Source organism: Diceros bicornis, chromosome 2, assembly GCF_020826845.1.
Source record: "Diceros bicornis minor isolate mBicDic1 chromosome 2, mDicBic1.mat.cur, whole genome shotgun sequence".
In the NCBI taxonomy this organism is placed as follows: Eukaryota; Metazoa; Chordata; class Mammalia; order Perissodactyla; family Rhinocerotidae; genus Diceros; species Diceros bicornis.
This window is the reverse complement of record NC_080741.1, coordinates 32,818,957-32,833,807: the sequence shown is the minus strand read 5'-3', so window position 1 is coordinate 32,833,807 and position 14,851 is coordinate 32,818,957. Positions and strand designations below refer to the sequence as shown.

The 14,851-nt window shown below is 36.4% G+C and overlaps 1 pseudogene; it reads right to left on the bottom strand.

Moving 5' to 3' along the window:
• The window catches only part of LOC131420939 (SIN3-HDAC complex-associated factor-like), a 29,978-nt pseudogene extending 15,191 nt beyond the window's left edge, over positions 1-14,787 (bottom strand).
• Between the last annotated feature and the right edge of the window lie 64 nt (positions 14,788-14,851).

Sequence of the window (14,851 nt, the reverse complement as noted above, 5' to 3'; positions counted from 1 at the left end):
AGAGTAAATCTTAAGTGTTCTCACCACACACAAAAAAGGTAACTATGTGAGGTGATGGATGTTAATTAGCTTGACCATAGTAATCATTTCACAATGTATATGAATATTAAAACAACTTATTATACATCTTAAATATATACTATTTTTATAAAAATAAAGAAATTAGGGGGCCGGCCCCGTGGCTTAGCAGTTAAGTACATGCGCTCCGCTACTGGTGGCCCGGGTTCGGATTCCGGGCGCACACCAACGCACCGCTTCTCTGGCCATACTGAGGCCACGTCCCACATACAGCAACTAGAAGGATGTGCAACTATGACATACAACTATCTACTGGGGCTTTGGGGAAAAAAGGAGGAGGATTGGCAATAGATATTAGCTCAGAGCTGGTCTTCCTCAGCAAACAAAGGAGGAGGATTAGCAGGGATGCTAGCTCAGGGCTGATCTTCCTCACAAAAAAAAAAAAAGAAAGAAAATTAATTCAGGACTAAATAATTTCATCAGGATTTGGTTTCTCTTAGTCTCTACTCTGTCTCCTTCTATATTAGGTTCAGTTAGGTTCCATGTGAAAGACGGTGGGAGCAAGTTCAAGTCCAGTGTGAAAGAGCAAGTGTCTCTTCTCCAGGAACCCAGCAAAAATCTCACAGCACCACACTGATTCTAAGTGGCTGTATGTCTATACTGGTATTAGTGACTACAGCTGATGAATACCATGCGCTAATTTTTAGGGATAGGTCACATACCCATCCTTGGAGCAAGGGGTAGAGACAGCCCCATCCAAAATACAGCAATAGAGGAGGAAGGTTTTCCAGAGGTAAATTGGGGTGGAAGACAAAAAGAGTAGGTGTCCATGCACTATTTGAAAATATATATACCAGAGACAAAAATTAGAAGAAAATATAAAAATTAAAAACTTTGAGTTTTTTGTGTGTTTTTTTTTGTATGTGTGAGGAAGATCAGCCCTGAGCTAACATCCATGCAAATTCTCCTCTTTTTGCTGAGGAAGACTGGCCCTGAGCTAACATCCATGCCCATCTTCCTCCACTTTATGTGGGATGCCACCACAGCATGGCCTGACAAGTGGTGCGTTGGTGCGCGCCTGGGATCCAAACCCGGGCCGCCAGCAGTGGAGTGCACACACTTAACTGCTATGCCACGGGGCTGGCCCCAGACTTTGAGATTTTTGACGTGAGCTCTCCAGCAAGTTGTGGAGGAGTAAAAATAGGTAATGAGAGGAAGAGATTCATCCTTACTCTGAATGTGGTTATACAAATGCATTTACTTTGTGGTAATCCGTGAGCTGCTCATCTACAATCTTTGCATTTTTTGCATATACGGTATAGTTCAATATATTTTAACTATACTGTAGTCTATATGACAGCATTAAGAACAGATTTGAGGAAAAAGATGCTTTGGCCTTGGGTAGAAATAGGGCTCTGAAGAAAAGTGGACTGATTCTGTGTATGTTTTAGAGGTAGAATAGGTAGGACTCACTGATGTATTGCATGTAGGGAACACGGGAAAGGTACAGATCAAGACTGATTACTAAGTTTTCAGCCTAAGTAACTGGATCAAAGGTGGTGACATTTATGTCTCCAGAAAGACACAATGGTTAATTGTGTGAGATATTGCTTAGAATTTCAGTAACAAGGACAGAGAAGTTGCCATTGGATTTAAATATAAAGTTACTGAAGATCTGAGCGCAATGTTAGGTTAGTGGTGGGGATGCAATTCTGACTGGAGCATGATGAAGTGTAATTATGAAGTAAGGAAATGGAGAAAACAATATTAGGTAACTCTTTGAGGAGTTTTTTTTTTTTTGGTGAAAGAGGAGAGAAATGCAAAGAGCAAGCTGGAAAGTGCTGTGGGATCAGAGCAAGTTATGACATACATTATGCAGGTGGTTGAGGAGAGGGAAGCTGGTAGAAAAAAACAGACTTGACTGACAATAATTTTGATTAGAAGAGTAGGCCTAATCCATTACAAAATTCACCCTACCCTCCACCCTCAAAACCAGAAAGCCACTTTATAAGCAACTTCTTGATATATCACTTGTGCTACAAATGGTCAAATTTTTCTATTCTTTAAGTTTTGCTATGTTTCGAGGGGAAGTTTTCATTTTTCTCTTCATTTCTTTTGCTTTAGCAGCTTTATCGAGATATAATTCACATACCACAAAATTCACCCCTTTGAAGTGTACGATCATTTCTCTTTATGTCCTGGGTTCCTTAATGATGTTCAAGTATTGTCTGGTACAGCGTAAAACAAAAAATGTTTTGGAAACACAACAGAGATAGTTTCCTTCTAAACTTTCATTTCAATGATCAATTTTAATGCAAAAAGTATTTATCGTACAAAAGAAGATTTCAGAAAAAAACACAAAGATAAACAATTTCCAGTTGCTGATATTCAGGGAAGAACTCATAATAAAATTCTGACGACTGTTTTATTGTTGGTTTTTTCCTTACTTTAGGAATCTTACCCTCATTCTATGTATCCGCTCTTCTGGATACGTGAGAAAATCAACCTTTACTTGCTTAAATCTCTGCTTGTTGTCTTTCCAATTACTTGAGGCCAAAAGCATTCCTAACAAATACAGGGGCGTGGTCCCTGATCTCTCCATCTGAGCTGCTGATTCTTGGAGGAAATTAAGTAGTAACGCCTATTGGTACCACTACAAATTCAGATTCCAACCTCAGATGAGTCCTTAGCACATCTTTTTTTTTTTTTTTTTCCCTTTGCTGAGGAAGATTCGCCTGAGCTAACAGGCGAGCTATTCTTCCTCTATTTTATATGTAGGCCGCTGCCACAGGATGGCCACTGAGTGGTGTAGGTCTGTGCCCAGGAACCAAACTTGGGCCAGAGGAGCAGAGTGTGCCAAACTTAACCACTAGGCCACTGGGGCTGGCCCCTTAGCACATCTTTAAGGCTATCCTTCTTATGTATTCTTTCTCTCTTTCCTCTTGCATCCACACAGTGATTATTCTAAACCCTTATAAATCTCAGACCATCTTCCTCATTCTCAAGATAAACTTTCCTCCTACGTTTAGAATGAAATCTCCATCACTTCTCATCTCAATACTTAAAAGCTTATCTAAAACTGCTTTCTCACTTATTTGCTGCAGTTTCAGATCTTGATTCTATTTTCTTTGTCCTGAAATACTTCTTGAGGGTCTGCTATGAGTCAGACATAATGCTAAGGCAAAGACAAGATCCCTCTCCTCAAGTAATTTTAAGTACTATTATGAGACAAATACAGGAAGCTATGGAAGCATATGGGGCACATCTAACTGAGACTTTCAGGTAGGGGGTGTCAAGCTACTTAGGAGAGATGATGTCTAAGCCAACCTGAAAAATGATAAGTAGGAGTCCATGCCCCTACTATGTGACCCCAGCAATCTCTACCCCTCTACATACCACTTAACACATTGTATTATAGTTTATTTAATGAAGTCCTCTACAAGACAAGATAAGCCACTTAGGGCAAGCTTCATTATCTATGTTGTTAACCACTGTATCCTTAGCATTTAAAGAGTACTTGCCAAAGAGAAGCATTGAATGAATATTTATAATATTATGAAATAATGGAAATAATATGAACTCCAGAGTTGGACTAGCCTAGGCAGTGTTGATATTCAAAATATTTAACAACCAGGATGGCTGTGAGTATCAGCTGAATATCATCCGTAGCTCTGGATTTAAATTCTGGCTCCATTTCCTATGAGATTTTTAAATTAAGGCAAGTTAGTTAAATGATCTGAACATCATTTTATCATCTGACATGTTGATGGTAATAATACTTAATTCATAGGATAGTTTTAATGATGAAATGAAACAGCATATAAGAAAACACATTTCAGTGCCTAGTATGCCAGACATGTTTGATTTCCTTTCTAGACTGCTTTTAAGTGAGTTATATTTGTAGTTCTATAAGAAAATTAAAATATGCAGAAACCAATGCAGAATGAGAGCACTCTATTTTGTCTTTCCTTCATGATTTTTCTCAAGTGCTTAACTTAACAAATAATTATTTAGTTTGCTTCTAAACTTTAAAATGCATTTATCCTTAATCTTCTCTATGACATAAATTTAACATTCAATGTTCATTAATTTAATTTACTTAATTAACAAATGTGTGCCTATATGTCAACCTTAGATTATACTTAATGATTCAACAGAAATGTACTAAGACCCTATTATCTGTGCAAAATTGTAATTTATCTTTATCATTCAGGAACTAGTCTATGCAGATACTGCTACACAGTGTCTAGCTTAAAAAACGCTCCAAGATGCTTAATAAATATTTTCTTTTCTTTTTTTTTGTGAGGAAGATCAGCCCTGAGCTAACATCCATTGCCAATCCTCCTCTTTTTGCTGAGGAAGATCAGCCCTGAGCTACCATCCATGCCCATCTTCCTCTACTTTATATGGGACGCCGCCACAGCATGGCTTGACAAGCGGTGCATCGGTGCGTGCCCAGGATGTCAACCTGCAAACCAGGGCCACCAAAGCGGAGCGTGCGCACTTAACTGCTTGCGCACCGGGCCGACCTTCTTTTTTTCTTTTAATAATAAAGATAACTGATGGATTTCATCCAAAATCAGAAATCAGAAAGGAAAGAAACAGCTTACTAGCATATTTAAAGCTAGTATCTTTGGCAGCAACTATATTATTCTGTTTTAAAATTTTTCAAGGGAAAAGTTAACAAATAATTAGAAATCTGATAAATTGTGCTAAATGCCAACTTCAACTTTAGTAATCTATATGCTTTAGATCTATATTGGATGGCTGCGAGTATCCCAATTTATTCAATATATTGAGACTTGCAAGAATAAAACAACAGATCCAATAAGAATAATTAAGTTCTTCAAACTGTCTACCAGATGGAATAGGGGTAAAAATGGATTAAAATTTTATCTGTAGGTTGAACAAGGAGAATATTAACTTCAGACTGGCTTAGTTACTTCTCTCTAGACGTGCCCATTTTCAATTGACCTTTATCTAAGCTATATTGTCATGGAAGTCACACAACCGATTTGCTTAAAGGTAAAATTTTGTTCCACTAATGATGTGGAAGGACAGTCTTCAATTAAGCTGACCATCCTTTAAATCACCAGACACAAAAACAGAATCTCAAGCTAATCTAATTAGAGAATTTCAACTTGTCATTCAAAACAATTCATACACTGTCATTTATTTTCATCATTTTAGACATGCCATAATTGTTATAAATAGAGATAACTTTCTTACTCTGGGTTCTAGTAATTACATAATTATCGTTTCAAGAATCACTACACAAATATTAAGAAAAAGAATTTATCACTAAAGAGTTTTAAAAGGAGAATGTGAAAATGGAAGTAATTTTAAACTGCATAATGCAAAACTGAGAGCATGCTTCTTCAACACATCACATTTAAATTTGCAAAGTAAACATGACACGCTGAAAACAGGAACAAGTTGGAATTCTTACCCTGGAAAGAAACAAACTAAAGGTTTTTCCCAGTTTATCTAATTTTCTTTTCAATTTCTTTACAGAGGGTCCTCTTTTCTTTTGGCCTGGGAGGAAAACTTGGACTGCCTATCTTTCCGCATGATGAGATGTGGAAGAAAAGGAGGCACATTAGCTTCACAAAAGACTTCCAAAAATCTCATATTCACCCCCACTTTTCATTTAGGGCCTTCAGAGCCTCGCCATGATCTTTCTGGGAAGATTGTTTCCCATCTCCACTGTGGACTCTTCTCCAGTACATTCTGTGCTGAAGCTTCCTGGGCTCCATTTCATTTGATAAAACATTCATGTCCAGTTTCTCTCAGAATATTTGTTAAAATCCTTTGTCCATTGATGACTCCCCAACCTTGTCTTGTTCTATGTGTATATTTTCTTTTTTACACTTTAACGGTAATTCTAATGGAAAGGAATTTATTTATTATAAATAAGTCTGTAATCTTGAACAGGACTTGACAATTTGCTTTCTTTACTTAATGAAATATTGTGAACATTTTCCCACATCATTAAACGTCTACACTATTTAAGCATAGGCATGATTTTAATTCTGAAGCTGAAATTATATTCTTACTTTATTCCTCAATTATGTATCTAGGCAGTTCTAATGAAACTGAAAGAAAAGATCACATTTTTCCAATATTGGAGTCACTAGATAATGATTTTTTTGTATTTTATTACAAATTTAATCATGATTTAGAGACCTTTAGTTATCTTTTTTTTCTTTTGTTGCCTGTGCTTTTGGTGTCATATCCAAGAAATTATTACCAAATCCAATGTCATGAAACTTTCCCCCTACTTTGCTTCCAAGAGTGTTACAGTTTTAGTTCTTACATTTTGACTCATTTTGACTTAATTTTTGTATATGGCGTGAGGTACAGGTCCAACTTCATTGTTTTGCATACAGATATTCAGTTTTCTCAACACCATTTGTTGAAAAGATTGCCCTTTCCCCATTGAATGGTCTCGGCACCTTTGTTGAAAATCATTTGACCATATACGTAAGGGTTTTTTGGGGCTCTCTGGTCTATTCCATTGGTCTATATGTATGCCTTTATGCCAGTACCATAATGGTTTGATTCCGGAGCTTTGTAATATATTTTGAGGTCAGCAAATGTGAAGCCTCCAGCTTTTGTTCCAGTTTTATTTTTCTCTCTCAAGATTGTTTTAGATATTCAGGGCCCCCTGAGATTCCATATTAATTTTTTTTTTTTTGGTGAGGAAGATTGACCTTGAGCTAATCTGTTGCCAATCTTCCTCTCTCTGCTTGAGGAAGATTGGCACTGAGCTAACATCTGTGGGACGCCTCCACAGCATGGCTGACAAGTGGAGTAGGGCTGCACCCAGGATCCAAACCCGTGAACCTGGACCGCCAAAGCAGAAAGCGCGGAACTTTAACCACTGGGCCACAGGGCTGGCCCCTAGGTTCCATATTAATTTTAAGATGGATATATTCCATTTTATTTTTGTTTCTGATAACAGCCATCTTACTGGGTGTGATGTTAATAATTTTAATTCCAATCATCGATTTCCTTAATCTATTTTTTCTTTTTTTAGTCTATCAGTTAGTGAGGGAGGTATGCTAAAATCTCCCAGTATTGTGGGTTTGTCTCTTACTTCTGTCTAGTTCTGCTTCATATATTCTGAAGCTATTTTATTAGATGCATACAAACTTAGAATTTTTAATCTACTAGTGGAAGTAAGACGTTTTTTTCTGCAAGTCTGCTTCATATCATGTTAATATATCATATTAGGCTACTTTCTACGTTAGTTTGGTTAATTCGTGATCAATATTTTTTCATCTTTTGCTATTCTCCACAGATCTCTTATAATTAGCATAGTTATTTTTTCTTAATCCAATATGATGATCTTTGTTTTAAGTAGTCTATGTACATTTAATGTAATACTGACATATTTGGTGTTAAATATATCATCCTACAGTGTGCAAAGCAATAAAATGAATGTCAATTAAATCTATTTTTCCAAAAATTTTTTTATTAAAACATCATTAAAAGAAGTGACCAAAATTATTATTGATTAATAAGATTACATATTATAATCAATATTTAAAATTTTATTATTTTTTCAGCAAGAAGGAGACGGGACTGACATAATCTGGGTTGTGTAGGGGAAAGGTACACTTTCTCTAATCAACTGTTAACTAAAAGAATATTTCATAAACACATCATGTAAACTTGCCTAAAGCTACATCTTACAGTTGACAATCTCCTCATTGCCATATAGTATTTCTCTTCTGAAAAAAGTGAATAAACCTCTCAAGATTTTTGTAAAAATCAAAGTCATTTATAATCTGTCAAAGATTGCTGTTGTTGTTTTTTTTGTTTGTTTTTTGGCGAGGAAGATTAGCCCTGAGCTAACATCTGTTGCCAATCCTCCTCTTTTTTTTGCTGAGGAAGATTGACCCTGGGCCAACATCCGTGCCCATCCTCCGCTACTTTATATGTGGGACGTTGCCACAGCATGGTTTGATAAACGGTGCGTAGGTCTGCACCCAGGATCCAAACCCACGAACCTGGACTGCCGAAGTGGAGCGAACCAAACTTAACCACTACGCCACCGGGCTGGCCCCTATAAAATACATTGACCAAGACAGTAAGAGTAAATATTCAAACTTAGTGAATGAAATATTCAATGTCAAAAAATAATTATACTTTTCATGAAGGTAAATGTTATTGATAATTTAAATCATATTTCTGTTGTTAATTAAATCCCAAGTTAAAATACAAGATTTGGTGTAGATCTGGTCATTTCATTTCTATTTTCATCTAAATAGTATTAAAAATCAAAATGGAAAATGATAAAAGTAAAGGATAATCTGGCTTCTAAAACTCTTTTAGTTTTGAGCAATCGCCTCAGTTAACTATGCTCTACATATCAAGGATTTTTTTCAATGAACAGTTAAGTATTTCCAGGTAGTTATAGTTCTGCCTTATCTCTGATCTTTAGACTTCTTTTTTATCTAATACAGGTATTTGCAACATATTAACTCATTTGAGATAATAAATATATCAAATTGTTCTGTCAAAGAAACAAAAGAAACACTTCTTCAAATTGAAAATTTGGATTATTCAGAAGAAGGATTGGAGGGATACGATAAGAACTTCTGCTCCATAATACACAGGTAGCAATGCAATTCATCATGATGAGTTAGTAGAACAATTGAGAATTTTGATGCTAGTTTAGGATGATCTTTGGAGAAAAACCTTTGTATTTCAGGCACAAAGGGAACGTACAGCTTTGATTTCTAATAGGGAACACCTGGTGTCTAAACAGTGATACCTTCCTGGCACATATTCCAAAACAAAATTATGACTCAATAATGTAAAAAAATACATATGACTCAATGTATTCTGATGATATCCATTATCTGGAGACAGAGGATCCTCTTCTAAATGTGACGTCATTTTAGGACACATGTGAAAAGTAGAGTCATAATTCTCAAACTGATGGAGAATTTTTCTAGGGTTCCTCAATTCTCTGAGAATTTTTTAATTTTTAAAAAATGTCAGTGATAATCTAAGAAAGTAAATATTATAAAATCAGGGTCAACTGAATGAAAACTTTGTGAGTAAAGATATCCAATTTCAATGCCTGAGTTGGCAGTGTTTATAGGAGCTGGTGGAAGAATAGGCTGAGCTAGATTAAAAATGGCCTTTTCAAATAGGCTAAGGAGTCATTTCAGTTTGGGAGGAGAAATGCAATGGTAAGATTTTTAAAATATCATTTAGACATCTGTATAAAGGATGAGTTGAAAGCCAAAAAAAGGAAAAACTAATTAGAGGAAACTATTATAATAGTACAGATAAGAAACTGTGGCACAGTAGGGACTATGAAACAGGATCTGAATGACAGCTAAGGGGTAGAGTCCACAAAACCAGGTGAACAGATTGGCTATGGGATGAGAGGGAGGAGCTTATTAAAGCCAAAAAGGATTGATATAAAATGATTTTCAAGAGAAAACTATTAATAAAATAGTATCAGTGAATTAAAAAGAAAGTCTTTTTGCTTTTGGACTTTTAAGTATCAATTGACTATTCATACACAATTAAAAAAATCTACACTAGGAAATTATGTCTTTAATTTTGTAACTATCACAAACAATGATTTCACTTGTATATCGTGTGATTTGTGCAAAAAGTTTGGAAATTTTTCCTCTCTTTTGTTACATAATCTATTTGAAAAACCTAGTTTAATTTCTTTCTATAGATCTTACTGAAGTTTATTGTCATCCTTTCATTGTTGTTTATTTAGTAGTTTTATAAAATGTCTTTCCTCTGAAAAACTATGTCGTCTTGGTTTTTACAGCGTGGATGTGAAAGTCTCAAAATAGAATTATTTCTTCCTCTCACCATTTTAAATCGAAAAAAATAAGTTTATTTTCTTCATAGGCACATATAGATACTGTCATGAAAAAATTAATGGGAAGAAATTTCTTGTCATCTTGTTAAATTTCACATAGGTCTTTATCTACGTGACTGAAGTCATTTTTCCTGTTTCATCTCAGTGCCTAAAACAATGTCTGGCACATGGTAGGTGCTAAATAAATACTTGTTAAATATTGAATAAATTAATGAATTCATGTCCCATATGGCAAGAGTATAACTATCAAGCCTCAGAGGAGGGCTTATCTTCATTTAATAAAAAGTTATAGGATTCCCTCTACTGGATCTTTTTTCTTTCTCTGTACAATCCACCAACCCCATGCTGCTGTTCTCCTGTTAGCTGTTCTAATGTTTCTTCTCCCTACTCCTCACATCAAATGCCTTCTAGGACTATTAAATTCTTCTTCAGCTACATATGTTTCCAAAAGAAAGTCACTGCCTTTAATTACTGTGCATACAATTATGACACTCATGTCTTATTTTTCAAAAAATGAAAGCTCTGTCAGAAGCAAATTCTTATTGACTGCAATGTATTTCAAGTCAAAAAGTTATTATGAAACAGATTGTATGTCCAGGACAAGGCTAGCTGCTGGAGACAGTAGCATATATCTGTTTTATAAATGGTATGCAAATACCATAGTAATTTGATATCCACTATGATCCATTCATTTGAAAAGCACATGAACAAACTCTCCTTTCAGTTAGGAACTTGATATCATTCCTTTTCTCCTTGAATTCATATTTTTATCTCACTTCCCCCAAACAAGCTTATCCCAACATATTCTAGTGCTTGAAAAGATTTTAAGTTGATCATCTTATCACATTTCCCTGCAACAAAAAAGTGTATTTTAAAATTCCTGAGAATATAAGTTCTAAAAATTTTCCTTAGCATTGTGTTGTCATTAAATTACTAGAACATTACTGATCAAATAACAAATATATTACAAATTATGATCATTGTAAAATATCAACAGTCAGCTTTTATTGGAAATGCATCTCATAAAGAAATGGATAGGGCCTTCCCCCCCAACTCCCATTTAGGTCATGTATCCAGGATGTATATTATTTATTGCTAGAAAGAAACAAGGTTCAGGTTAACTCTATTCTTATATTTTGTATTCTTTTATTCCAAATATTTGAGAGTAGGATTTCTGGTTATATCAATAATCATTCTTCTGAACTACTAAACTATGTACCAACAATCACATGGGGTATGGCACCAAAAATTATTTTTAATGATCAGCTAACAACTCAATTGAATCCTTCTGCAATATTTTTGAAAGCCATTTGAAATTACTATTCTTGCAAAAGAATTAGATACCCAGTCATTAGAATCACTCACTTTCTAAACAAGATTTAGGTCAGATGCAAGATATTGCTTTATTTGTAGAATGAGGGAGGGACAATTATCAAAGAGGAAAGGGGTATGGTGTCTGGTTAAGGCACACTCCAAGGCAGATCAATTTTAGGGAGGAAAACAATTGCAATCATGTTAAGTTGACAACCTGAAAATTAATATCCTTAAACTACGGTTTACATAACCCCTGGAAAGCCTTCATGTACCTTCCAAGGTCAAGGGTTAGGGATATGTGTCACCTAGTTTGAAGATTTCAGGATACACACATATTTGGATACACACAGTGTAACAGAAGTCATGAACTTTGATTAAGTAGTTCACAACCTTCTGTGTGTGTATTTGTGTGTGTTTTTGTGGTGTATGTGTGTGAAGAGGCATGGGAGAAAAGAAGACAGACAGACTACATATGCCCAGATACCAGATTTTTCATTTTGGGTAGTATTTTTGAATCTGTTCTCTATCTCTGCCTCTAAAACCATCCTAAAGCTCTTAACCTGGACATGGGATACGTGGGGGTGAAGAGAGGAGGAACGCTTTCAAAACAATACTGATGAAACGACATTGAGGCTAACATTAATATGAAAAAACAGATATTGCTATTTCAACTGAAAGGTTTTGACACCTTAAGTATGACATTGAAGAGCCACACTTATCAAAGATCTACCATAGAGCACAATACTCACAGAATACAGGACAAACAGAAAACATGATCCCTAAAGCAGTATGATTTTAATCAAATTAAATTAATACACAATTTAAATCACTAACCAGAAATTCGCTTTAAAAATTTTCCTCAAAAGGTGTATTCTTACTGTTTCCTCTAACTGTATATATGTCACAACTCAGAAGTACATAGCTCCCTTTTAAAAAAAAAAAAAACAATTTTTTTTCATTGTTTTTACATACTGCCTAATTAAACGAAAATAATATTTGAAGCAGCTCTAAAAATGTATGATAGGGTGCCAGCCCGGTGGCATAGCGATTGGGTTTGTGTGCTCCGCGTCAGCAGCCTGGGGTTCCTGGATTCAGATCCTGGGTGCAGACCAGCGCACCACTTGTCAAGCCATGCTGTGGCAGCGTCCCATATAAAGTAGAGGAAGAGGGGCACGGATGGTAGCCCAGGGCCAATCTTCCTCAGCAAAAAGAGGAGGATTGGCAGCAGATGTTAGCTCAGGGCTAATCTTCCTCACACACACACACAACAAAATGCATGACTGACTAAAAATAAGAGAAGCAGGCTGAGCCACAGTTGGGACTTGTGCCAGGGTCCAGAGTCTTTGTGCAGATATTGCTTTGAAATCCAACCTACCCCAGTGAAAAAGAGAATCTAGCCAAAGCCAGTTTCATATCCTTCAGGAGCTCTGTCCCTGATGGAAAACATTAGGACCTTGGTGAGGGGGAGGAGGAGGTGGGAAAAGGTGGGGGAGAAGCTCTTGTGATATCTATCTCTCTATTTTTTATTTACAGCAATCCGTGAACATGACACTTAAAAAAGTGCCTTGTGTCAAGAGTGCTCAATTCAGTCCAAAATTGCCCTTCTGTAACAAGTACAAATATTTTTAAAGCAGTGGATTATTCTGAAAAATTCAGATTGCATTCGTAGTTACAGAAAATGTAATAATGGTTTAAAAAAATTGTCACAAACCTGGCCCGGGACAGAAGTTTTTGGATGATTTTAATTCACAACTCTCTTGGGATGAAATGAACATTTCTGAAAAAAATGCCTAAACAATCTCCCAACAAACTTTAATGGAATTAAGAGTTGCTCTGGGAAACCGTTCACTCACCTAACCAGTCGCCTATTAGTTTAAGAGTCTAGTGACCCCAAAATTCTTTTCTGTTATCTAGTTTAATGATTCTCTAACCATTTTCTTTTCCCATAAAATGTCGCTACCAAGAGTGTGTCTTTTAAGTGACTTTTCAGAGGTCTTTTCCTTTGCAGCAAGATTGAAGGAAAACCTCAACACATGCTTATAACTAAATTGTGTGAGGAGTTTTCCTTAATAATTTATTTCCTAAAATTAATTAAGGTTGATGCATATAAGTGGATAGAAACTGACAATTTCCAGCTTAATGTAATGAATATCTAGATTACATTTTGTCATAAAATACCAGGGGTACCACTTTCCCCGCAAAAAAATTTAAGATGTTTTACTTGACTAAACTGATAGGCTTATGCATTCTAGACAAGCAAATAATTTTGTCAATAAGACCCACTTTTTTCATAATTATAATAGAGAGGAGTGTATTTTAAAACAAAACTAGAGTCATCAGATAAACTTCAAAATACTGAGCTGAGTCATTTTCTCCTTATTTACTAAGACAGAAAAGATAAAAATGAATTTTCCTTCCTTCCTTTTCAACGTCTTAAATTATTCCAAAGTGTGAAGGAAGGTTCAAACTATTATCTACAAATTAGAAATCAAATTGTCATCATTTTATTTCTGATGATTCTGGGTGCCTCAACCGAATTTGTTAACATTCTCCAAAAGTCTTCTACTAGCCAAAAGACACTGCTTGGTGGTTTTCTCTTAAAATTTGTAAAGCGCATTACTGAGGCAATCAAAGTTAAGGACTGATTCTTGTTCAAAATATTAAAAACACTGTTCTTTTCCACGCCCCAGCCCAATAAACTGAAGCGAATAGTGCTTTGTAAATGATGACATTAATATAAATTTTTAACATTTTTAAAATATCACGTAATTTTAAGTTGTTGTCTTTGCTCATAACAGTTGTGAATTTTCACTTAAATCTAAACCAGAAAGAGAGGCTTAACAACAAAAACATCTTTTGAAGTAAATCCTAGAGCTGAATCCATCCTTTGATGAGCTGACAGGTGGGCGGATAAATTAAAACGCGATGCAAAAACATCCTCCAACAGAACACCGATTTAAACAATATTTCAGCCCTCAGTTGACAAAATACAATGTAACGGGGGTGGCGAGAGGCGTCATTGTTGCTAATTAGCGGTTAGCGAGGATAAATTCTCTAAAACTGTCGTTTTCTCGTTTATTCGTTTAACCAGAAATAGCCCTACAGCTTGAGGGGTTCCATCCGGTTGTGACCCCCAATGATGGTAAAGAATTCAACTACTCGTGACTCCACAGCTCAGGACTGTCTACATCATCTAGAAACTGAGTGGTAGCAACTCGAGGGCAGCCAGTACAATCCCCAAATCCCAAAGCTTTGCCCTAAATTCCATAAATTTCACATTTTTTAAAACGGCAGTGTGCTGAGTAACTATGGGACTGAGCAATTCGCTAAGTCTGTGTTTCCAATGATCGCCTGAGGGTTCGCAGCAGCGCCCAGAAAAGAAACGCTACGGGGGGTTAAACGGCTAACCCCACCCCACCCCCAGCCCCTCAAGCGCGCATCGTTACATGTTTCCCAGCTCCCAGCCACAGCGACGCGACACCGCTGTACACCCGCAGGGGCGCTACTAAGAGGCGCCAACGCACACCACACACGCTCGGGGACCCCCACGTGGACGCTGAGTGAAAGCCACATTCCTCCCTGAAGGAGGCCATGGGCCTAACCGCCGCGGCGGCGGGTAACACTCTTACCCAACTAGGGCTCGGGCTCCGCCTCCGC